At 39.6% G+C, this 16,080-nt stretch overlaps 1 protein-coding gene across 3 annotated transcripts in view; it reads left to right on the plus strand.

Moving 5' to 3' along the window:
- The first annotated feature begins 8,667 nt into the window (after window positions 1-8,667).
- LOC109401076 (uncharacterized) overlaps window positions 8,668-16,080 on the plus strand; it is a 632,275-nt gene continuing 624,862 nt past the window's right edge. Inside the window, exon 1 of one of the 3 annotated variants that reach the window (XM_062851342.1) lies at window positions 8,668-9,898. The gene's annotated coding sequence lies outside the window, so the exon portion shown is untranslated. The remainder of the gene's footprint in view (window positions 9,899-16,080) is intronic. The other 2 variants (XM_062851340.1, XM_062851341.1) reach the window with 2 other exon arrangements.

Below are 16,080 nucleotides of genomic sequence, written 5' to 3' on the forward strand. Positions count from 1 at the left end.
TACCTGCTTTCAAAGCTGTGGCACCACAAATGAACTGAGAACAGGATTTATAGTGTTGGGCAAGGTGCGACAACGTGTGATCGGGTGGCAGCCGATCAACGCAAGGATGTGCATGTTAAGAGTTAAGGGCCTTTCTTCAACAACAGCATCATCAACGTCTACTGCCCACACGAAGGGAGACCTGATGACGAGAAAGAAGCGTTCTACGTGCAGTTAGAGCAAACATACGATGGTGCTCGCCGCGTGACGTGAGAATCGTTGTCGGCGACATGAACGCGCAGGTAGGAAGGGAGGAAATGTACAGACCGGTAATCGGGCGAAACAGCCTGCGCGCCGTATCGAATGATAACGGCCGCCAGCGATGCGTAAACTTTGCAGCCTCCCGTGATACGGTAGTCCGAAGCACCTTCTTTCCCCGCAAAGATATCCACAAAGCCACCTGGAGATCACCCGACCATCAAACAGAAAACCAAATCGACCACGTGCTGATCGACAGTAAAATCTTCACGGATATAGTCAATAATGTCCGCACATACCGCAGTGCGAATATAGATTCGGATCACTACCTAGTCGTTGTATGTATGCGCTCAAATCTTTCGACAGTTATTGTGGATTTAGCACCAAATTGGTGTCGGAAATAACTTCATTGACTTCCGCTGCCTTTCTTATGCGTTAAACATAACGTCGGAAGTAGTGCGCTGTATAGCAAATCTGATGCTCTATTCAGCGCACTACTTCCGACGTTATGTTTAACGCACAGGAAAAGTAGTGGAAGTCAATGAAGCTACTTCCGACACCAATTTGGTGCTAAATCCTGATATTGGCACGCGTTGAAGTCAAACACCACGGCTCAACATCGAGCAGCTGTGTAACGAAGAAGTGGCTCAAGAACTCGCGCTGCAGCTTGGCGCAACTACACTTGAAGGGACAGCTTGAGAGACATCCGATCCGCTATAGGTAGTACCTCGATTGCAGCACTACAGTATGCGGCAGGAAAAAATGCGAAAGTGTTTTTCAACTTCAAACCTCATTTTCGTCCATTTGACATTAACCAATCTATGTTTCAACGTTCCATGATCTATAATAGACTAGTTTTCTGAAAAGTTAATTAAAAAATTTCCCATTTTGGCCACTAACCTTTACAGGGCGGCGCCTGAAGATGAAGACAACCAGAATTTTCAAACCGCAGAAAATCGCACAGGTCGCTAAATTTCGCATCTGATAAAACAAAATTTTTGATTTTCTCTACAATATCATCAAATATATGTACTTATATCATCTGGTATGTGAAACTACATGGCTCTGGATCAGTGTGGTCTGGTTGTTCATCGAATTTGAGCTTATTTTGATACTGTTATAGTCATTTTGTATAATGACCATTGGGCGCGCAGTTTATTGATATCCGCTTATTAGGCCTACATTATCACATGTTAAACATCAAATGTGTTCATTTTTATTTTTCAGTGCTAGAATATAGACATTGACTGGTACACTGTCATGAAAAAATAGTCATATATATCCTATATTTAGCGTGTAATAGTTTCTTGAACTTTTCGCATTTTTTCCTGCCGCACCCTGTAGGCTTCGTGACTCCGAATCACAGAAACGACTGGTACAACGGTGAAAGTGAACAGTTGAAAAACGAGATGAATGCAGCATGGGTGAGAATGTTGCAACACCGTACGATGGAAATCGAGGCACGTTATAGATAGGCGTGGAACAGGCAGAATTCAGTCTTCTGGAGGAAGAAGCGCCAGTAGGAAGAACGAGATCGCGAAGCGGCGGAAGAGCTGCACCACGCTAAGGACACACAAAAGTTCTACGAGAAGCTGAACCACTCACGCAGAGGCTTTGTTCCACAAGCCGACATGTGCCGAGACAATCACGGAAATCTTCTCACGAGCGAGCGTGAGCCAGTGTTGGGAATACTCACTTGCGAAAAGTTATACTCACTGGCTTCTATCTCAGTCCAGAAGCATACTATCAAAAAATGATATTTAAAGCGCTTTGAGATTGTAGTTCAATCTTAAAGTTTGGAGAATAAAGTAAAGGTCGCAGACGCATACCAAAACCGTGAGAGAGCTGTGAGCACAAGGTGAGTATAAATTACACGAATTTTACTCACCTTTTACTCACAGCTCTCTTACAACTTTGGTATGCGTTTGCGACCTTTACTTTATTCAGCAAACTTTTAGATAAAACTACGATCTGAAAGCCCTTCAAACATCATTTTTTGATAGCATGCTTCTGGACTGAGATAGAGGCAAGTGAGTATCACTCTTGCAAGTGAGTATTCCCAACACTGGCGTGAGGTAGTCGGGGAACCTCCAAGAGATTGGGGAGGAGGTTGGGCTGTTGAAAAACAATAAAGCCGCTGAAGCAGATCAACTACCAAACGAGCTTCTAAAATACGGTGGAGATGCACTGGTGAGAGCACTACACTGGGTCATTACTAAGTTCTGGGAGGAGGAACTATTGCCGGAGGAATGGATAAAAGATATCGTGTGTCCCATCTACAAAAAAGGCGACAAGGTGGATTGCAGAAACTATCGCGTGATCACGCTACTGAGCACTGCCTACAAGATTCTCTCTCAAATTTTAGGCCGCCGTTTATCACCGAAAGAGTTCGTGAGCGCGATACATCGGACCAGATGTTCGCCATACGCCAGATGTTACAGAAATGCCGCGAATACAACGTGCCCACACATCACTTGTTCATCGATTTAAAATCGGCATATGATACAATCGATCGAGAATAGCTATGGCAGATAAGGTAGAAATACGGATTCCCGGATATACTGATACGATTGATCAAGGTGACGATGTATCGAAGTGCGTAGTTCGAGTATCAGGGGCACTATCGAGTCCTTTCGAATCTCGCAGAGGGTTACGGCAAGGTGATGGTCTTTCGTGCTTGCTGTTAAACATCACCTTAGAAGTTGTAATTTGCAGAACGAGGGTATATCGTGAATTTGAGACGATAGTGGAAACGTATATCCGACTAAAGGTTTAAGCTTGGCGAATCGAATTGGTCGGCTTAACCGAAGACAAAGTACATGAGGACAAAGGGTTCTAGGGAGGATTTAACGCTCCCGCCATCCCGAATCGCTATCGACGCCGATGAAAATGAGACGGTTGAAGAGTTAGTGTACTAATGACCGTCGACAACGACAACATCAGAGATATTCAGAGACGCATTGAGGCAGGACAACGAGCTTACTTTGGACTCTACTATCGAACAAAGTTTGTCACCACAGGAAGTTAAGGAGAAACATCAGAGAATAGAAATATGGCTGCCACAATGGCCGACTACGTCCCCTACTCACGTTCTCAAGAGCAACAATCTTGAAAATTCGTAAACAAATGCTCTCGATTTGGAAAAGCTGCCTCTTTTTGCAAGTGAGCAAAGCCAGGATAAACAAGTGCGGCTTGGTTCGATGCTTCGTTCGTCAGATTTGTGCCTCTAAAGTTTGTATGCGAAATTACAATGGAATTTCTTGATGTTTTACCTTAACCATCTACAAAACACTGATTAGATCGGTAGTCCACTACCGGCTTTTCGCATGCGAAAAGTGTTATTGTTGTCTATCTACAGTTCGCTGAAGTCAAGGCGTAACTCCAGCCAGGTCATCAAACATTCTTAGGAATAGTTATGCGAGATTTTTTTATTGACCCAACTCAATTACAAGTGTATGTTGCTCGCAGTAGTACCCAGCCAGTAAGCAAAACTTCAGTTTTTTTAAGACACGGACACGTTTAGTATTTCCAGTGAGCTATTCGCTCTTTGAAGGAAGCACGACACTAGACAACGGACTAGCATGCAACGCCCAGTGGCGCAACCGAAAACTTTTCCTGACAGCTGCGGCTGGAATCGAACCCGCACTCCTAGTACGATGCGACTAAACCCAAGCAGAAAGTAATAGCAACTCTCTAAAATAAAAGCTCTCATTTTTGAGTAGCGCCCATGCCGCACAGGGACTGTGTTGGAAACACACATTTTTTTAAATTGCTCGCACGCTCACATTTTTGCAAAATATCAATATTTTTGGTATTTGAAGGTGGTTTATAAACCCAATGAGATTGCCATGTCGAAATTATTGCAAAATATATGCTCATATGCGCGTACGAGCAATTTTAAAAAAATGTGTGTTTCGAACACAGTCATGTGCGGCATGGATGTTTACTAAAAATATGCAGGCCGAACACATTTTTGAGCGTAGCCGTTTTTGCGTGAACAACATAATAACATATGTTATTTTGGAAAAATAACTGAGTAGCGGGAAGAGTTATTTTCATGTTATTATCATGTTATAAACTTGTCTGTCATAAGCGGCAAAATAACAAAAATCATAACAAAAAATGTTCCTGGAAGACCAGTTAAATAACACGTTTTGATGGTTTTAATAACAACTTAATAATAGCGAATTTGTAGAATATTTAAAAAACAAATTTTGAAATGAATAAATTATTGATAACAATAAAAAAAAAGTTATAATATAATATCAATATCAAAGTGGCCTCGATGCAGTGAAAGGACTTCTTTTTTGACATTTTTGTCCGAAATGTATAGTTCATCCTGGATCTAGCTGTGCCAAAACATAAAATAGCTAACACTCTATTGCATTTTTCATTTTCTATATACGCACTTGTACCCAACTGAAACTGAAAAAAGTATACTTTTCAAAGTGCTTCTGTTACAGTTAGAATGGTTAGAATGTAATTGATCAGATACGCTGATCGTGTATATATTTGTAAATAGTTTGAATGTTGTATATAGGTAGTTGTAATTTGTAAATAGTATCTAGGATTAAGCTGACCTGAACTGAACAAAACACACCAATGAACTTGTAACCCGTCACCACATTTAAACCCAACACTGTACACTGTACCCAAAGAAACTCATCCCATTGAATTGTTAAGTAACACCAAACACCTAAATAGCCAGTACAATATAGACACCCAAAGCGATCGGTAGCGTGTTCTATCATTTCATCCCGTCCTCGCGCAATAAAATCAAGTAGGGTAAATGTACCAATAGTGGTGCTATTAGTAGCTCCTCGTAGTAAAATAATTGAATAAAATTGATAATACCACAAAATAAAAAGTCTATAAACGTCAATCGGTAGTTTTTCACTTAAATTTGCTAGGAAAAATGTAAAAACCATTATTTATTTCAGTTTTTGCTAATAAATCACTTGCACCAACTATAGGTACGTGGTTCCTATTATGGAGGTAAAATTTAACATTGGTTCCTATAGTGGCGCATCCCATTGAATTCTTATGGGACCCACCACTATAGGAACACTACCACCACTATAGGTGCAAAGGAGCAAAAAAGTTAAGGAAAATAATTGTTTAAAATAGGTTTCCCGCCAAATCCTGAACACAAAACTAAATTAGTGTTATTAATTAGGTATGATGCATCTACTAAAAATGCCATTTGCAAGCTTTTTGTTCGAAATAGTGCTAAATTGCCACTGCCTCCACTATTGGTACTACCTCCACTAAGGGAGCTTTTACCCTAGTGCAGTGCAAACCCCATCAACCAAACTCTTTTCTCTATCCGAACCGTATCTGCGGTAGTGGCCAAAGGTGGCAATAATCAACCCCGTCGGTCGATCGTCACACGTGCGTGCGTGCGTGCGTGCGTGCGTGCGTGAATGCACTGTGAAGAGGTAGGAACTGGTACCGTGAAGCGTGCAGAAGGTGTGAATAGTGCCTAGAGTTTGTGCTATAAGGATCGGAGAAGCGATCCTAGTGGGGAAATCCAACGTTCCCGTAATTTGGTGCGCCGCTGTTGTTACAGCGGGCAAGAAAAACCTCCGGTGGCCGGCAATAGAGCTCCACGCTCGAACAGTAATGTTAAGAAGAAGAGGAAGAGAAACTGATGAGAAAATAATGTTTTCTCATTAGGGTAAAAAATATAATTTGAACATGTATGTAATTTGGACAGGCACGGCGATGTATGTCGTGTTATGGAGAGCTAATAAAAGTAGATACTTTTTAGTATCGATTATTGGATAAAGTAGACCCTATTCTGATTACTTACGGTGAAAATACGCTTAACAATTAAGAATTTACTTCAAAATTATCGAAAATGTAAATTATTTCACTAAAACCCTTCAAATGTACAGGTATGCAAGACGACATACACTTCGCAGTCACAGAAAATATTCACCTCAAAATCATTGAATCAATAATTGTAAGAATTTTAAATGCCTTATTGCAATGAAACATGTTCAATAAAGAAGCATTAGGCAGCCAATCTCTTAACATTCATCTAGAACGCTTAAAATAGGTGGTGTCCAAAATACATTACAAGTTTTCTACTGTAAATATATTTTGGTCACCTGACGAACTACATGCGGATGCTGTACGATTGCATACTTGGAGGCGTATTCTGTGGGTCTGGCGATATTTCCTCGATTTTAACAAAAACTGTAATAGTTATCAAAACAGATGCCTGTTAAGCGGAGAAATATGATTATTCGTAAGAAAATATTTCTTAATTTATGCTACTTCCATGATTTAACAGTATTCATGGCTAAACATTGAGATAATTGCCCTGTCCAAATTATATATATTTGAGGGTGTCCAAAACATATATTCGGTGTCCAAAATGCAATTCTAACAGGCGATTGGAAATTGTGATTTTCTCAGCTTAAAATGCTTTCGTTAAGGTTTTTGTCACCAGGAATGCAAAGTACAATCATTTAATAAGCGTATTAGTAACTTTGCAAAATAATCAATTGCTTTCTAAGGGAGCTAGGGGACGATTTTTCTAAAGTTGTCCTCAGCCTGTCCAAAATACATGAATTACCCTAGTTCCTCACTAAATTCTGTGGACATCGTTAATCTTGAATGGTGTAGTTTTGATTGCAAAGCTTGCTAAGGCTGACACAAATTTCGATTTTCTGACGAAGTTCAACACTTAAAAGGGGGACTTAAATAATTTATTCAAGAAATTTCAAAATTTTGTCAAAGATTTTGACTAATTGTTTGGGTATTTTTTCATCAAATACATTTATTATTTATCATCCACCCCCCTTGACGAGTCAACGAGCACTGTGACAAAGAAAATGTGGTTTGTTCCGGCCTAATAATAATCAAACATTTGTACAGTCTCATTAACACAATAATAACTGAACTTTTGCTACAACAAAACATGTTATTGAAATGTAATTTAAAGAAAATATACCACTAGCACGATCATAACAAAATAAGATTATCCAACAAAACATGTTATGGAACGGTTATACATATGTACCTCAATAAGTTAATAATAACAAACTAAGATATAAAAACAGGTTTTGTGATTCCATTGTTATTATTTTGATATTCTCCTCTGCTCTGGAATGCTTGGTGACACTAGCCGCACGACCACGAAGCCACACCACACAGTTCTTCAGTTCAATGAACTCAAAGGCTAACTTGGACAGATTTAGACCATCTATCGGAATATCCAAGAACTATAAGCAGTGCTAAAAAGGCAACAGGTGTTCAAGGATGCTCGTTGAGACGTCAGAAATCAGTAGCCGGATTATATCTCGTGGTTAACCTCTACGTCCCTGACGTATTTAGCGTATTTAAACATTGATGTTCGTTTGGCTCTATTTTCTTGAATTTATACCCGATTTTGATGAAAATATGACAGAACAACCGGAAATGAATACCATTTCCGGTTGGTCAAGTTGGATTACCGGTTCCGGATTTATACGGAAACTCAGTGAGGTATGTCGATTGGCCAAATCAGACATTCTCGTTGTTTTTACAGATTTTATATGGAACAATAAGTGTATATATCTGAATCATACAGTACTCATATCTTTGGATACTTTAAGGTCATTTGGAACTATAGTGGCCTGTTCTGGACTCCGAGGTATCATGAAACGGGGTTACTTTGTTAGCTTTTCTGAATGCAGTGAATTTAGCAATCAATTAATTTAAATGATTTAAATCATAACCTGCGTATTATTTTTTTTTGTTTTTACTGTACATCAACATATTCTTATATGCTACGCATATTAAGTTTTCTTTTTGAGTTGTATTAGAAATTTATATTATAAAATTTGGGACACAACAGTTCTAAGCAGATCGTACTTGGTAGTTTCTTTACCCGACCTGACCGACCCAGTAGTGATGTTACTCCTTCAAGATGCCAAAGAAAATGTTGATACCATACATTTTAAAAACTTGAGTCGTGAACAAATTGGGTGTTAACATTTGGTTGATTTCGGTTGATAATTGGGCTGTCGGCGATTTATTGACTTTTTATTTTCACCAGGGATCAAACGGGCTAAAATGTTCGGCTACGCTTTCTTTGACGACCAGACGCACGTAACCATCAAAATTTTGGTACAATTTCCCCACATTTTCCGATGCTAAACTCAGTCATGCGCACTACTGTTGACAGCTTCCAAATGTCACTATATCGCAATTCGTCTCCCACATTCCACCATATTTGCTTTCCCAGCATCCACCGGAGCTGGAGATCTGTCATCCGTAGGACCATCTCTTCTCTGGTAGCAGCTTTCATGAGACTCGCTCGCCTCCCGCGTGACAACGCTCTCGAATTTCCCGGTGTCTCTTTCTCTCCGGACCGGAGCCACGTTCGGCTCCCGGTCGGTTTGTTTTCCTTTCAATTTCTCCCAATTTTCCGGAAAATTGTGCGTGTTTTCTTTGGCACAGGATATAGTAAACATTCCTTCGTCCGTCATGGCTCGTGCCAGCACATCCGACTTCGGTTCGAATGGCTCGCGTTCTCTCGTTCTCTGGGTACAGGAGACGCTTTCTCTTTTAGGGCGTTCAGAGCCTTCGATCCTGGCAGCACCCGTAGCCAGAGTTCAGTTTTGCAGAGATTTTCGACCTTTCCGGATGTTTTGTGGAAGAACTCGCGGGCGTGAACCAGACACCTAGTGGACACCCTGGGAAAGGATTCCTTTTTAACTGGATGGCCATTGTCTGTGGTCGATTGGATTGGTGTTAGTGTGTGGCATTATTGTGTCATCCCTTGGATGGTGGAAGTCGAAGGAGTAATACAATATCTGCGTTAAGGCTGGGCAGGCCTTCTAACATTCGGATTATCTTGCCAATCATATAAAAGGGAAGTGTGTGCCAAAGCTACAGCTTCCTCCACTAAATTTTCTGGGAGTGAAGTTGGAAGTGTGTTCCTGCTGAGCAATCAAAACGAACGGAAGCTTGACGACACCCTGCAAAAAAGGGAGGTCCTGTTCTGCATCATTTCGGGTGGAGTTGGGTGTATTCATCAAATGATTTTTTGTGTGCATGTTTGATTATCATCGATTTGTGGTTTGACAGAAAGTGAGAAAATTAAGACCTCGAACAGGAGGAAAGGAGGCTTTCTCTCTACAGTGCGGAAGCTGCGTAGCATCCCCCTCCCAAAGTTTTCGGTATCCGTATTGGATTTGGCCAGGAAGAAGTGACGTGGCAGGGAAGGGTGCTTCCCAATTGTGTTTATCTAGCGGCTGGAAAGTGAATGAGTGTCGTGTGAAACTTTGTCGGAGCGGAAATTTCCTCAGAAATTGTGCGGTGAACAAAGTTATCTTAAGAGCCATTTGACGTAGTCAGTGAAAGTGTAGCTACGTGTGTAGTGTATTGCTTGGAGAACATCTCTGGCAGCAACAACAAGGGAGTTTCCTAATCGGAAGTTTCATTTTTGCCCGATTCCACTAAGTGGACCAGTGGGATTTTGGAAAGTGCTTTTGCCGCTCTTCTTGGATAATTCCCATTGTTCAGTGCGCGTGTGAAAGGAAAACTTTGAAATCAAATTGAAGTTTCTATTAAGGCGCCCAGGCAGTCCTCGTCAATTGGATACACAACCATCATCATCGTTGCCAGAAGGGAGGTTTGCTGAAATTGCTGCTCCTGCGTGTGAGAGGTGGGTGAGCTTTTCTTGCATTTCTCTTGATGAAGAGAACTTTTTATGTATCTCACGTTTTTCGTAATTTTGCCTTCATTGCATTGTTGTTTCCATTCCGCTGGGAGCGATCCAAAGTTGGTTTTGTTTCGTTTACGTTTCAGCTCACAGAAAGTAAGTTTTGACGAGCGTCGCTGCAATGCTAAATCATTTTCTTGAGGATATTTTTATTGGGATTACGCAAGCTTGATACCAATATTTAAAATCGTGAGAATGGTTTGAATAAGTTAATTTAAGTTTTCAAAATTTTGGTAATCCTTTTTCAGGCAGTATAAAAATAAAATGTTTTATCGAGCCATGAGAAATCGGTGCGGACCTGGTATGATGGTTAGAACATATGACAATCACGCCGAGGACCTGGGATCGAATCCCACTCCCGACAAACTGACAAAATGTGAGTTCTTCCTTCAGAAGGGAAGTAAAGCGTGGGTCCCGAGATGAACTAGCCAATTACTAAAATATCGTTAATACAGATAAAAAAATATTCCAAAACTTTAACGATGCTTAAATAGGATTTGAATGTAATTTTTGTTTTTGTTGATTTGGGGGAACATTGATCACCTAAGTAAACAATGTTTGTTTATGTCAAAAACACCCTTACTAACTGAATTCGGGGTCTCTGAATTCGAATATGTTGTCCAAATTCTTACAAGTTACGCACTTTTTGAGTTATTTTAGGATTAAGATCGTTCAGTTGAAGTTGAAGCGAGGCAGGCCAAGTCCCAGTAAGGACGTGGAGCCATAAAAAAGATGTTTCCAGGCAACTTCCACCGGGGGAACATCAATTACATTGCTACACAGCAGTTTCTGGCAAACAAATGATTCAGTGGCACAATCGGTTATTTTGACCACAAAGAAAAAAATATGTAATTAATATTCAGCGAGAAATTATGCACATAAAGGGAATGCTAGAGTTAGTGCACTTTTACATGAGATATAATGTAAACTTACATTACCATCGTGTACATTTCCACCAACCATCGCGTAAATCATCATGGACTCCAACCGGTTACGTAACTATCAGCGGAAATTTACACGTTTGTAACGTAATTTTACATGATATCTCATGTAAATATGCACTAATTCTAGCATTCCCTTTATGTGCATGATTGCTCGCTGAATTTTACATGGATATTTTTTTTCCTGTGTATTTAATGAATGTAAACACTCAAAAGGGTCTACTATACACACACTCAGTGAGGGTCCACTATAGGCACCGTCGGCGGCGTGACAGCTAACATGGAAATTAAAGGGGGGGGGTCCAATATAGGCGCCAAGATATTTGTAAATGATCCTATAATGGGCCCCGGTGGTGTCCATTATAGGCAACATCGTTGCGTATTTTCAAATGCGTATTTCACTGGAATAATTTATTAATGTTATACACAGATAAAACATTTCCTGTAAAATTACGCCAATAATAATGCACATAAAGGGAATGCGATGATTGGCGTAAATTTAAGCGCGAGATGAATTTTACTCGTCTCAAATTTTGAGCGAAAATATTTTTACGAATCGTCGCTGAAATTTCAGCCAGCATGTAATTTTCCGTTAGCATTTGTGTTACGAATCATGAAGTGAAAGAGAATTGCAAAGCTGCCCAAGCCCAATTAACGAAAACCGAACCGAACAGACCACAACACAGCGTTTGGAACTCAAGACAAATCAAATAAAACACCAGTTTTTGTCAGATGATATAATTTATTTCAGTGAATTTGTAGTTGCAGCTTCATTTTCATCGGGAAAAAAAATACATTATCTCTTACTGGTATGCTTCTCGTATGCTTCCATTCGCTGCTGACACTTCGCAAGGAACTTCGTCAAAAAATTACCACCAACCACAGAATCACAGGGAAAACTCAATCCAAAGGTCTGCACTTCCACCGCTTTTGCAGCGTTTGTGTCGATTGCCGAAACGCCTTCATACGAAGTTTGCCAGAATGTTGAGGAACGGGATTTTCAAGTTTACAGAACGGGGCAAAGTTTACAGAATGATTTTTTTTGTGTTTTGTAGAACGGCCACTTACACAATCGCACATATTGATGACTCCAGGAAAGCGCTAAATATTGCTTACTACCTGGCTAAACCACTTCAAAAATTATACATTTTGAAAACTAGCATTCGGCAAATCTGGCTGAGACATCGATTTTTGTGAATCGATTCGAATCGGTTCAGCAGAATCGATTCACCGATTAAATCGAATGCTTTAAATCGATGTTTTCACATCGATTCGATGGTCTAAAGTAATGCAAAACTATAAGAGAAACTCCCCCAGAATATTTAAAGAGAATTCCAGAATTCTGAAAGGACTTCCTTTAGAATTATTAGAGATTTTTCAAGAATGTTGAAATTGATCACACCAGAATCCTGAACGACATTACCTAGAAAAGAAAGCAAGACTCTTCCGGTATCTTGGTAGGAATTCTCTCTGAATTCTATTGAGGATTTTCCTAGCGTCCTGAGAGAAATTACTCCATATCTATGAGACGGATTTTCTAAGAGTCCCAAGAGGAATTCTCCCAGAATCCTGTGATAGATTGTCTCAGAATCCTAAGAGAAGTTCTCTCTTGGGATTCTCCCAAAATGTTCCAGAATCCTAAGAGGGGTTATCCCAGAATCCTAAATACGATTGTCCCAGGAATCCTGAGAAGAATTCCAAGCGCGGTTCTTCCACACTACTGAAATAAATTCAAGTTGAATACTGAGAGATTCTCACAAAAATAAAAGATTTTTGGAATTTTAAGATGAATTTCCCAAGAAACTTAAAAGAATTGACCCATAATCCTGAAAAGCGTAGCTAAGAACTCTAAGAAAGATTACTCCAGAATCCTGAGAAAGGTTCCCTCAAAATACCTGGCGGGACTGCCACAGAAACGTGAGATATACTCTCATATAATTCTGGAAGATAGGATTCCCCCAGAATCCTCAGAAAAATTCCTCCAGAATCCTTTGAGTATTCTCCCAGAATTCCCCTTAAATCCTGGGTGGAATCTTTTAGAATGCTGAGAATAATTCTGCCAGAATCCCGAAAGGTATTCCTCAGAATTCTACAAGTGATTTCCTCAGAATCATGTGAGGGATCATAAAAAGAACCCCTTTTTCCAACTTCTTGAGAGAAATATATCTATTAACCTAAGCGGGTTATTTTCCGAAAATCTGATTAGGATTCTCCCTGGAAGGGATTACGAAAACTTCAAGAATGGACTACCCCAGCATCCTGAGAAGGATTCCCTGGAATTCTGAGAGGTATTTCCACATAAAACAGAAAAATTACCGCAGATTTCTGAAACACATTCCACCAGAATCTTTGAAAGGATTCCCCTGAACTCCTGAAAGGGGTTGTCTCAGAACTCTAAGAGTGATTCCTCTAGAATACTTTAAATAATTACACCACAGGAGAATATTCCCATAATCTTGCCAGGGATTTTCCCTGATTACTAAGAGGTATTCTCCCAGAATCCTGAAGGGGATTTTTGCGAGAAACTGCTCCAGAATACAGAAAACATAATTGTACTGAAATTCTCAGGGCGCCGTTATGGTTACGCGTGAGAATAGGAGTGCGCGTGTGCGAAGCCGCAAAGAAGAATATCAACAACAGTAAATCCACGCAAATCCTTTGGACGCGCACTCTCACTCTCACTTTCACGCGGCACTATGGCAGCGCGGCCATAGAATGCTGAGAAGGATTTCTTTCGAATCCAAGGAGAAATCACAAAATCTATGCGAGAGATCCTCCAAAATCCAAATTTCTCTAGGAAATTCTGCCCAGAATCTCGAGAGAGATTCTTCAATAATTAATAATTCTGAAAAAAAAATGCCCTAGAATCTTGAAAAATATAGCCCCAGACTTCCAAGTATTTCTCCAGAATCATGGTCTCAGAATCCTGACGGGAATTTCCCCAGAAAGCCGAATTTTCAGAGAATTTAGAGAAGGATCTTACGCAAAATCTTGTGTGGAATTCCCTCAGTATCCTAAGAAATATTTCCCCAGAATTCAAAGATAAATTTCGCCACAATTCTGAGAATGATGAGTATGATTCTCCAAGAAGTCTAAGAGGAGTTATTGAGAATGCTGAGAAAGATTTCCTCAGAATTTTGAGTAAGGGTTTTTCAGAATCCTTAGAAGAATCAACCCAGATCATCCAGAAATTTCTTAGAATCCTGAAAGGGATTTCACCCTTAGCCCTGGTAGGGAATAAAAATCCTGAAATGAATTTTCTTAGAATCCAGAGATTCCGTAGAATTCTGATAGGTATTCTTTTATAATACTGCTGAGTAAAATTCCTCCAGGACTTTTAAAGGGCCTCTTCCTTAATTCAGAGGGTTCGTCTAAAATTCTGTGAGAGATTCCTCCAAAATGCTGAAAATTATCACACCATCATCCAGTGAGACCTTATCCCAGAAAAGAGAGAAAAACTCTTCCAGTAGGAATTCTCCCTGAATTCTATTAAGGATTTACCGAGATTCCCGGGAGAGATTACTCCAGTTTTCTGAGATGGATTCTCTCTGAATTTAAGAGGAAATCTTCCAGAATCTAGAGGGATTTCCTCAGATTCCCGAGATGGATTCTCCCTGAATCCTGTGATGGATCCCTAAGAGAACCCTAGAGGACCCTAGAATCCTGAGAGGGATGCGCTGGAACCCTGAAAGGGACTTTCTCGACCATAAAAAGGATTTCCCCAGAATCCTGAGAATGATTCACTTGAACTTCTGGGAGAGGGAAACCTGAGATATACAGGTATACCTCGATTTAGTGTACCCTAGATTATAAAGGCCCTCGATTTTATGTACATTTTACCTCGATTTTAGGTAATTTTTTAATGGTAAAATTCTACAGTGCATTCTAAAACAAGAAATTTAATATTTTTTGAATCGAAAGGAAAATCGAATGTAAAAATCGATTCGGTCGATTTCGTGGGGCTTCAACATCGATTCAAAAAATCGATTAATCGGAACAAAAACATCGATGTTGCGAACATTGATTTAAAATTGTCCATCGCTATTGAAAACACTTAAAACTAAATTTTGTTTACAGGACACAAACAAATGAACTGTCGTCGGCCAAAGATGGCTGCAGCACGCCGCACACTGGGGCAGGATTGAAAATACACGGAAAAAACCTCTAGCTCGTCGAGATGTCGAGATCCACACTTGGTGTCTTTAGAGAAAATATTTCTATGAACAAGGTCGATATTCTGAACGATAGCATATTTTTCTTACGTTATTCACATAAAAGTCCTTTAAGCCATTTTGGCCATCTTTCATTTTAGCGGTATGGTGTCTTCGGCAAAGTTGTTCGGCTATTTATGCTAAAAAAAGTTTGCCGAAGACGTCAAATTTCCTAATTTAATGTCTGTTTTTGAGTTATAATAATGAAAAATACTAAAATAAAACATATAGGGGAAATTACCCATTCTCGGCCGTTTTGTTCTCTTCGTCTAAGGGGGTTTATTGAAACCTATTGAACTCAGAGTTGGTCTTAAATCCTTCCCAACTAAGCTGAATTATATAGCCAAGTTTCAGGCAATTTGGCTGACAAAAACCCCCCATGACGAAGAGAACAAACCTGCCGATAATACCCATTGTCACCCTATCAAAGAAATTAGTTGAAAAAAAAACAAAATATGCATTGATTTTTTATAGAAAGTTCCTGAAAATCACGCTAAATGTATATAGGACGTTCTTGCAGTCGGGAAAGTTCAGGCAAGTTTTTTCATCGGCGATCACCTTAAAAATACATAAGCTTTCATGTAATTTTTGTTCACCGACATGATATTTGATGATTTTTTTTAAATAGCGTTCAAAGTTTACTGTTTTGTGTGAATTAGTACAAATTTTTTGCAGATATATTACTATGTTGTATGATGCCAAGTGAACCATGAGAAGTATAAATGCAATCTAGTCACAGGTTTAGTTATTTTTAAGCTTCAAACAAATTGTAAAACACAAAAATGTCCTAAACACGCCATTTGGCCTTGGTTTTATCATTATCTTATAATCTTATTTAATAGATTTTTTTGTGTGTTCAATGATCTAAAAACTCACTTTTATTAGCGTTTCGGACATTTTTGTGTTTTACAAAAAAGTTTTTTTTTTGGTATTTCTGCAAGAAATCTTTCTGAAACTCATCCAAAAATTTCTC

This window comes from Aedes albopictus, chromosome 2 (genome assembly GCF_035046485.1).
Source record: "Aedes albopictus strain Foshan chromosome 2, AalbF5, whole genome shotgun sequence".
Taxonomy (NCBI): domain Eukaryota; kingdom Metazoa; phylum Arthropoda; class Insecta; order Diptera; family Culicidae; genus Aedes; species Aedes albopictus.